General features: G+C 37.3%; 1 pseudogene; it reads right to left on the minus strand.

Moving 5' to 3' along the window:
• Positions 1-2647: 2647 nt before the first annotated feature.
• On the minus strand, positions 2648-3679 carry LOC125919177 (olfactory receptor 9K2-like; annotated as a pseudogene).
• Positions 3680-10085: the final 6406 nt, after the last annotated feature.

Raw genomic sequence — 10085 nt, forward strand, 5'->3', positions numbered from 1 at the left:
ATTGCGTTTTAATTTTAAATTCTACTTTCTCATTGCTGGTATATGGAAAGCAATTAACTTTTGTATAGTAACCATACATCCTGCAACACTCCTATATTTCCTATTAGTTTTAGGAGGTTGTTTGGGCAATTCTGTCAGGTTTTCTATATAGACAACAATCACCTGTTTACAAAGATCGATTTATTCTTCCTTTCGTTGTGTATAATGCTTTATAGTATTTTGCTAGAGCTGCCATAACAAAATACCACACACGGGATGCCCTAAACCCCAATTTTTTTTTCTCCCAGTACTGAAGATTGGAAGCCCAGAATCAAGGTGCCCTAAGTAAATATTCTTAAGCTGCTGTCCTTGACTTGCAGATGTCTGCCCTCTTGCTCCCTCTTCACATGGTCGTCTCTGAGTGCATATGCACCTCTAATGTCTCTTTGTGTCTCCTAATATTTCCTTATAAACACACCAGCCAGACTGTATTAGAACCCGGCTGTAATAGCCTTATTTAGATTATTTCTCTGAAGGCTGTATCTCCTAATATAGTCACATACTGAGATATTGGGGGTCAGGGCTTCAACATATGAATTTGGAGAGACATCATTCAGCCCTTTTATGTCCTTTTTGTCTATTACATTATCTAAGACACCCAAAAAGGGTGCTGAAGAGATATGGTGAGCGGGGACATCTTTGCCTGATTCCTATCTTATTGAGAAAGCTTTTATTTCTTTTTTTTTTTTTTTAGAGTCTGATCCAAATTTTATTTAAAAATCACATGTTTGTTTGGGAAGACCTTTATCTCTCCTTCTAGTCTAAATGACAGACTTGCTGGATAAAGGATTCTCGGCTGCATTTTTTTTTCTGTTCATCACATTGAAGATTTCCTGCCTTTCCTTTCTGGCCTGCCAAGTTTCAGTAGACAGATCCGTCACGAGTCTTATCGGTCTCCCTTTATATGTTAGAGCACGTTTATCCCTAGCTGCTTTCAGAATTCTCTCTTTATCCTTGTATTTTGCCAGTTTCACTGTGATATGTCGAGGAGAAGATTGATTCAAGTTACGTCTGAAGGGAGTTCTCTGTGCCTCTTGGATTTCAATGCCTTTTTCCTTCCCCGGATCAGGGAAGTTCTCAGCTATGATTTCTTCAAGTACACCTTCAGCACTTTCCCTTTCTCTTCCTCCTCTGGAATCCCTATTATACGGATATTGTCGTGTTTCATTGCATCACTTGGTTCTCTAATTCTCCCCTCACACTCCTGGATTTTTTTATCTCTCTTTTTCTCAGCTGAGAAAGCTTTTATTTCATCAGCATTAAATATAATCTCAGCTGTAGGTTTTTATAGATGTTCTTTTTCAAGTTAAGGAAATGCCCTTCTATTCCTAGTTTGCTAAGAGTTCCTTTACTTTTTATCTATTGGTAACATCACCAAAAACATCATACAAGACCAAAAATGGTGAGATACACTTCCTTGGTGTACTCCCCTCATACTAAGCAGGTAATAGGTCTCTAACCCACAATTTTTCAAATCACCTTTTTTTTTTCCCGATTACATTACTATATTTCAAGCCCACATCAATGACATGAACTGATATAGCAGTATACTGACTCCAATCTTATTCCCTTTAAACAGATCTTCAATACAGACTGAAGACTTTCCCTGATTGCCAGGACACTCTCTCAGGCACCCCACTTTGTAATCTGTATTTTTATCTTTGGCATAAAAATCTGTGGATTTGGATTGCTTGTGAATTCAAGGATATGATTCTCACACTGAATTGTAAGTTTCCTAAAGAATACTATTATTTATACCTGAGCCTACCACAAGACATATTACACTGTCAATGTATTAATCAAATATATAAATATTCATAGGTATAGATGAGTAAGTTTTGGATAACACACTATGTTAACGCCAAATTGCTCTATACCTTTATTAAATATTCTTCACAATAATTAACAGAGGAAAACAATGTACAAAAACCCCAATTGAGGCAATGATTGCTCAAAAATATTTTCAGGTCACTATCTACCACTTTCTTTCTTTATATTAGGATTTAGCAACTAGTAGTGTCTCAGAACACTCTACAATGCCTGATCATTTGATATAAAAATTTCCAAATTAATCTTTATAGCAAAGATTACTTGTTATTTGTTTATTATTATTATTTGTTCTTGATATAATGCATATCAGACATTTGATTCAAAATGAATATTCAGTAACTATATAACGCGCTAAAACAAGGTAGTTATATAATTGGAAAGCATTATTTTTTAAAATAAGTTGGACATCCTTGTCAATATTAGTGATTATGTTATGAAGCAAGGAGAAATTCCAAAACAAACCGCTCACAAAACATTGTTTATACACTATATTAAATATAAAATTTGTGCTCAGCAGCAAGTCATTAAATAAATACAAACCAATTCTGTGAACAGAATGTTATTTGAGATAGTGGGAAGGCTCATTGTGAAAAATGCCTCTCTAACATCCAGGACATCTCCAATATCTGAGACGTTCAAGATGAACAATGCTCCAGGTACCTCACTAAAAAACAGTTCCAATAATGTATTTATACTGTTTAATTGAATAACTTTCATTAATGGGTACAAGGAGTATGAAAGAAATAGCCACAAAATCAATGGAGGAAAAAAACAATAATCAAAGAATAGGATTTTTCTTCTCTAGAAGTTTTTTTAGAGCTTCTTTGATATCTTTGTTTCTCAGGGAGTAAATCAAAGGATTCAGCATGGGAGTGACTAGGGTGTAACACAACGAGGCCACTTTACTCAGCTCAGGAAATCTGTCAGGAGTGAGATACATAAAAAACACAGCACCGTACAGCACACTCGCGACTCCCAGGTGTGAGCTGCAAGTGGAGAATGCTTTCTTACGTCCCTCAGAGGAGCGTATCTTGACAGCTGTGGACACGATATACAAGTAAGAAATAATGATAACTATGATGGTAGGCAAGATGATGATGCTCGATAAGGAAAAGGAAATGATTCTAGAGATGAAGAGGTCAGAGCAAGATATCCTCTCAAGTGGGCGAGTGTCACAGTAAAAGTGGTCAATGGCCCGAGAACCACAAAAGGACAGAGTAAATGTCATACTGGTCTGAACTGAGTATGGTCTGAACTGAGCTGATGCAGCCACATAAATAGGAACTGGCCACCAACTGCGTGCAGAGACGTGCTGTCATCTGGACAGAGTAGAGGAGTGGGTTGCAGATGGCAATGAAGCGGTCATAGGCCATGGCTGCCAGGAGAAATCCCTCTGCCACGATGAAGAGGGCAAAGAGACAGAATTGGGTCACACAGCCTGCAAAAGAGATGGACTTGCTCTCAGACCAGAAGTTGATCATGGCCTTGGGTCCAATAACAGACGAATAGAAGAGATCAATGAAGGACAGGTTGCCCAGGAAGAAATACATGGGTGTGTTCAGCCGGGGATCGGTCATAATAATGGTCATCATCCCAACATTCCCTAGGAGGATCATGGCATACACAAGCAGAAAGATCAGGAAGAGGAGAATGTGGAGCTCTGGGTGGACTCTGAACCCTACAAGAATGAAGTTAGTTACTTCAGAGTCATTGCTTGTTCCTCTGTCACCCATGGCAGAAACCTGCTGAGAGGCCCAAGGAAAAACAAATGAACTCTGGTGCTTGAACCTAGTTACAAATAACCATTGCAGAATTAGGATTACAAAACTATTGTATAATCATTATTCTTATTAACTTTATAAAATTACTGTGACTTCAATTTAAGCCTTTGCAGTTGAGGATGAATCAAAATGTTAGTTTTATATCCTTCTTTCTGCAATGGTGGATTAGATGTTTTCCCTTGAATCTAATGCAGTTTCCTTCCACCCAAGTGCCTCTCACATTTGCAAGTATCACTTCTGTGTATGTTTCTGACTCACAATTTATGCAATAAGTTCATTGTCATGAAGAGGTTATTGGAAGGGAACACAAATAATTTAATAGTTGACATTTGGGAAGGAATTACAGTGTCTGCATTTGGAGATATGAGCAGATTCAGTACCCTCACTTAGGAAATCTTAACTCTGAGGCCTTAACTTATATTACGTGTAAACACATCTAAAGAATCTGACTGACCTTAAATAAAAATTACTTAAGGGGTGCAAATACTTTTTGTAGGTAATGGAACCTTTGAATTCTGATGTAAGGTTTTTACTCACTAAGATCAAAGTTGTGCACAAATAAATGCAAGTGTTATCAGACTGATGTGCTGAGATGTCTCTCCCAGATGGGTGTCCATAGCCCTTTCATAAAGATAATTTCCCTGCATTACCTCAGCTCACAGTCCAGAATTTTTTTAGGATGAGGCCTCCTGATAGTCTAGATGGAAGTGTTACTTTAGAGAAAAATACTGAACAAAAGATACATATAAGGGGTTGTTGACCTCATTCTGATTCACGTTGGATATGACTTTCATAGGTGTCATGCCTCATTTACTACACAGCTCAGCTGAGGATTTGAACTGCTTGTAATAAAAAATATGTTAACTTTTCTGTCCTCTCAAGGCTCCATGTGCTTGATTGTGCCTAAATAATAATAATAATAATAATAACAACAAAAACAATAAAGTTGTACTTTTGATATGCCAGCCACTTTTCTAAATGCTTTTACAGTAGCTCATTTAATCCATACAACCTAATATGAGGTGAGTCCTATGATATTCCCTCGTTTACAGATGGGGAACTGAGATACAGAGAAATAAAGTCTGTTGATACCATCTACTAGGAATAGAATCAGAATTTGTAGTGTAAAAACTTGACTCCAGAATCCATGCATTCTTTTTTAATTTTTTTTTTAACATTTATTCATTTTCTGAGAGACAGAGACAGAGCAAAAGCAGGGGAGAGGCAGAGTGGAAGTCACAGAATTCGAAGCAGATTCCAGGCTCTGAGCTGTCAGCACAGAGCCCGACCTGGGCCAAACTCACAAACCCCTGAGATCATGACCTGAGCTGAAGTGGGGCACTTAACTGACTGAACCACCCAGGTGCCCCCAGAATCCGTGCATTCTAAATCACAGCACAGTTCCACTTTGTTAAATAAGCCCTTCCAGTTCCTTTACCTGACTTATGTCTATTTGTGCTTCAGAATTCAGTTAAATTTTCTTCTTTCCAAATAAATTCTCCAATTTTCAATGTAAGTTAAAACATTTCTTCATAGGGGAGCCTGGGTGGCCTAGTTGGTTTAGCGTCCAACTTCAGCTCATGTTATGATCTCAAAGTCCATGAGTTTGAGCCCCGCCCTGGGCTCTTTGCTGACAGCTCAGAGTTTGGAGCCTGCTTCAGATTCTGTATCTGTCTTTCTCTCTCTGCCTCTCCCCTGCTCATGCACTGTCTCTGTCTCTCAAATATAAATAGACATTTAAAAAAATCTTAAAAAAACCATGTCTGCATATATCCTGCTTTCAAGGATGGTAGCTATTATTACATTTTAATATTCATATTAAATATTAATAAGTCCTTCCTTAAGATCACACTGCAACTTGTCCTCCATAATAAATTCAACACAATGTTCTGTATTTGGCAAATAGCAATTAATATTACTTATATAGATATATATTTCATGATATTTGAACATGCAAAATCAGAAAAACTTGAGGACTTTTAAATACTGAGGTGATTAGCATGGGTTTAGATTTAAGTAAAGGAATGTCCAACGTTGCTTCTCAAATTTACTAACTGGGACCTTGGACTAAGTGACTTCTGTAACTTGTTTGTTTCCAGTACAGCTTACTTATGTTCCTTGTCCCTATATCAGTTCTAGCAGTTTTTTGGTGAAATCTTTTGGGTTTTCCACATAGAGTATCATGTTTCTGCGAAGAATGAAAGTTTGACTTCCTCCTTGCCGATTCCTTTGTGTTGTCTGATTGCTGAGGCTAGGACTTCCAATACTATGTTGAATAACAGTGGCAAGAGTGGACATCTCTGTCATGTTCCTGACCTTAGGGGGAAAGCTCCCAGTTTCCCCCATTGAGGAGGATATTAGCGGTGGGTCTTTCTATATGGCTTTTATGATCTTGAGGTATGATATTTCTATTCCTGCTTTCTTGAGGGTTTTTAGCAAGAAAGGATGCTCTATCTTGTCAAATGCTTTCTCTGCATCTCTTGAGAAGATCATGTAGTTCCTGTCTTTTCTTTTATTGATGTGATGTATCACCTTGATTGTTTTGTGGATATTGAACTAGCCCTTCATCCCAGGTATAAATTCCACTTGGTCGTGGTGAATAATTTTTTTAATGTATTGTTGGATCTGTTTGGCTCATATCATGCTGAGGATTTTTGCATCCATGTTCATCAGTGAAATTGGTTTGTATTTCTCCTTTTTAGTAGGGTCTTTGTCTGGTTTTGGAATCAAGGTAATGCTGGCTTCATAGAAAGAGTTTGGAAGTTTTTCTTCCATTTCTATTTTTTGGAATAGCTTCAAGAGAATAGGTGTTAACTCTTCTTTAAATGTTTGGCAAAACTCCCCTGGAAAGCTATCCAGCCTCGGACTCTTGTTTTATGAAGATTTTTGATTACTAATTCGATTCCTTTATTTGTTATGGGTCTGTTCAAATTTTCTATTTTTCCCTGTTTCAGTTTGGTAGTTTATATGTTTGTAGGAATTTGTACATTTCTTCCAGATTGCCCATTTTATTGGCATATAATTGCTCATGATATTCTATTATTATTGTTTGTATTTCTGCTGTGTTGGGTGTGAGCTCTTCTCTTTCAATCTTGATTTTATTTATTTGGGTACTTTCCTTTTTCTTTTTGGTCCATCTGGCTAGGGGCTTATCAATTTTGTTAATTCTTTCAAAGAACTAGCTCCTGGTTTCATTGATCTGTTCTACTGTTTGTTTTTTTTAATTTTGCTAGCATTGATTTCTGCTCTAATCTTTATTATTTCTAATCTTTTGCTGGTTTGGAGTTTTATTTGCTGTTCTTTTTCCAGCTCTTTAAAGGGCAAGGTTAGGTTGTGTCTCAGACCTTTCTTCTTTCTTTAGGAAGGCCTGGATATATACTTCCATCTTATGACTGGCTTTGCTGTGTCCCAGAGGTTTTGGGCTGTGTTGTTACCATTTTCATTGGCTTCCTTGTACTTTTTAATTTCCTCTTTAAGTTCTTAATTAGCCCATTCATTCTTTACTAAGATGTTCTTTAGTCTCCAAGTATTTGTTATCTTTCCAAATTTTTTCTTGTGGTTGATTTCAAGTTTCATAGTGTTGTGGTCTGAAAATATGCATGGTATGATCTTTGATCTTTTAGTACTTATTAAGGGCTAAGTTGTGTCCCAGTATGTGATCTATTCTGGAGAATGTTCCATGTGCACTTGAAGAGAATGTGTATTTTTCTGCTTTAGAATGAAATGTTCTGAATATATCTGTTAAGTCCATTTGGTCCAGTGTGTTATTCACAGCCATTGTTTCCTTGTTGATTTTCTGTTTAGATGATCTGTCCATTGCTATAAGTGGGGTGTTGAAGTCCGTTATTATTATGGTATTATAATCAATGAGTTTCTGTATGTTTGTGATTAATTGATTTATATATCTGGGTGCTTCACATTTGCAACATAATTGTTTACAATTGTTAATTCTTCTTGGTGGATAGACCCCTTAATGATGGTATAATGCACTTCTTCATCTCTTATTACAGTCTTTCTTTTAAAATCTAGATTGGCTACTCCAGCTTTCTTTTGGAGACCATTAGCATGAAAGATTGTTCTCCATCCTCTTACTTTCAATCTGAATGTGTCTTTAGGTCTAAAATAGGTCTCTTGTAAACAGCATAGAGGTGGATCTTGTTTTCTTATCCATTCTATTACCCTATGTCTTTTTTTTTTTTTAATTTTTTTTTCAACGTTTTTAATTTATTTTTGGGACAGAGAGAGACAGAACATGAACGGGGGAGGGGCAGAGAGAGAGGGAGACACAGAATCGGAAACAGGCTCCAGGCTCCGAGCCATCAGCCCAGAGCCCGATGCGGGGCTCGAACTCACGGACCGCGAGATCGTGACCTGGCTGAAGTCGGACACTTAACCGACTGCGCCACCCAGGCGCCCCTACCCTATGTCTTTTGACTGGAGTGTTTAGTCCATTGATGTTTAGAGTGAATACTGAAAGATATGAATTTATTGCCATTATGTTGCCTGTAGAGCTGGAGTTTCTGGTCCTTTCTAGTCTTTGTTGCTTTTGGCCTTTTTTGTTTTGTTTCACTTTTTTTCACCTCAGAGAGTCCCCCTTAACATTTCTTGCAGAGCTGGTTTAGTGGTTATGAATTCCTTTAGTTTTTGAGGGTTTTTTTCCTGGGGAACTCTTTATCTCCTATTTTGAATGACAGCCTTGCTGGATAAAGAATTTTGGGCTGCATATTTTTCTGATTTGGCATGAAATATATCCTGCCACTCATTTCTTACCTGCCAAGTTACCATGGATAGGTCTGCTGAGAACCTGATCTGTCTTCCCTTGTAGGTTAAGGACTTTTTTCCCTTGCTGCTTTCATGATTCTTTCCTTGTGTGTGTATTTTGTGAATTTCACTATGATATGCCTTGTTGATGGCTGGTTTTTGTTTAATCTAATGGGAGTTCTCTATGTTTCCTGGACTTTTATGTCTGTTTCTTTCCCCAGGTTGGGAAAGTTTCTGCTAAGATTTGCTCACTTAACCCTTCTACCCCTTTTTCTCTCTCTTCATCTTCTGGGATCCCTACAGTTCAGATGTTATTCCTTCTTAATGACTCACTGAGTTCACTAATTCTTATTTTGTGCCCTTTTGCCTTAGTCTCCCTCTTTTATTCTGCTTCATTATTCTCCATAAGTTTGTCCTCTGTATAGCTGATTCGATGCTCTGCTTCATTGATCCTTGCCACCGTGACATCCATTCAGTATTGCATCTCAGTTATAGCATTTTTATTTCATCCTGACTAGATTTAACTTCTTTTATCTCTGCAGAAAGAGTTTCAATGTTTTTTCAACCCCAGCTAATTTTCTTATTATCATGATTCTAAATTCTGGTTCAGACATCTTTGCTTGTATCTGTGTTGATTAAGTCTCTGTCATTTCTTCCTTTTCTTTCTTTTGGGGTGAATTTCTTCATTTCATAATTTTGGAGGAAGAAAAAGAATTAAATAAGATAAAAAATAAAAATTAAAAACAGAAAAAAGACAAATAAAGGATGTTAGATCCTAGGTGTGTTTTGTTCTGGTTGCTGAAAAAGAATTGATAGAATAGAAGAAAAAGGGAAAGAAAAGAAGAAAAGAAAAGAAAAGAAAAGAAAAGAAAAGAAAATGGAAGAAAGGGGACAATGTTTGAAGACTTAATTACATGAATACAATAAAATAGAATAAAATGAAATGATGAAAGTAAAATAGAATAAAAAATTCAAAAAAGTTAAAAATATAGTAGAAAAAATTTAAAGAAAAATCTTTTTATAAAAACAGAAAATAAAACTAAATTTATTCTCTTTATGTATTCAAGAATAAGAAAAGAAAAGAAAAGAAATGAATAGATGGACTGATGAACATAATGGAATACCATTGAAATTACATCCAGTTTCACTTAGAAGTCAAACTATGAAACACTTTATAGTCTGTAAACTAAGCAGTTAGAAGAACTTGTGGTGATCCTCTAGAGCAGGATTGGTGCAGTTGGACAGTGCTTGGTGTAACAGCTCTGTTCTCCACTATATGGCTCTGCTTAGCTTACTGGGGTTGATTGTTGGGTTATGTGTACATGTGTATGTGCATGTGCGAGGGAGGTGAAAATGGCATCACCCAGCTACCCAGTCTCTGGTATCAGAATTCTGTGCTCTCACCAACTGGCAATCAAGAACCCCTCCTTTATCTCTGGCCTCCATCCATTTCTGCTTCTACCCTGTCTGTGACAAGTCATCACCTGCCAGTTGGCACCTCCCTCCCAAGTTTTATCTCAAATGGAGCTGTGTTTCCAAACCCTCCCTCTGTGGGCCCTGGGGCTTTGACTCACTCAGACCCTTAGGGAGAGGGTCTCACCAGGCAATGGCTGGTGCCAGGCCACCCCTGGGAAAGATCATAGGACCGTGCCCCAGCAGATGCCCAGAGACTTA

Source organism: Panthera uncia, chromosome B4 (genome assembly GCF_023721935.1).
Source record: "Panthera uncia isolate 11264 chromosome B4, Puncia_PCG_1.0, whole genome shotgun sequence".
Lineage (NCBI taxonomy): Eukaryota > Metazoa > Chordata > Mammalia > Carnivora > Felidae > Panthera > Panthera uncia.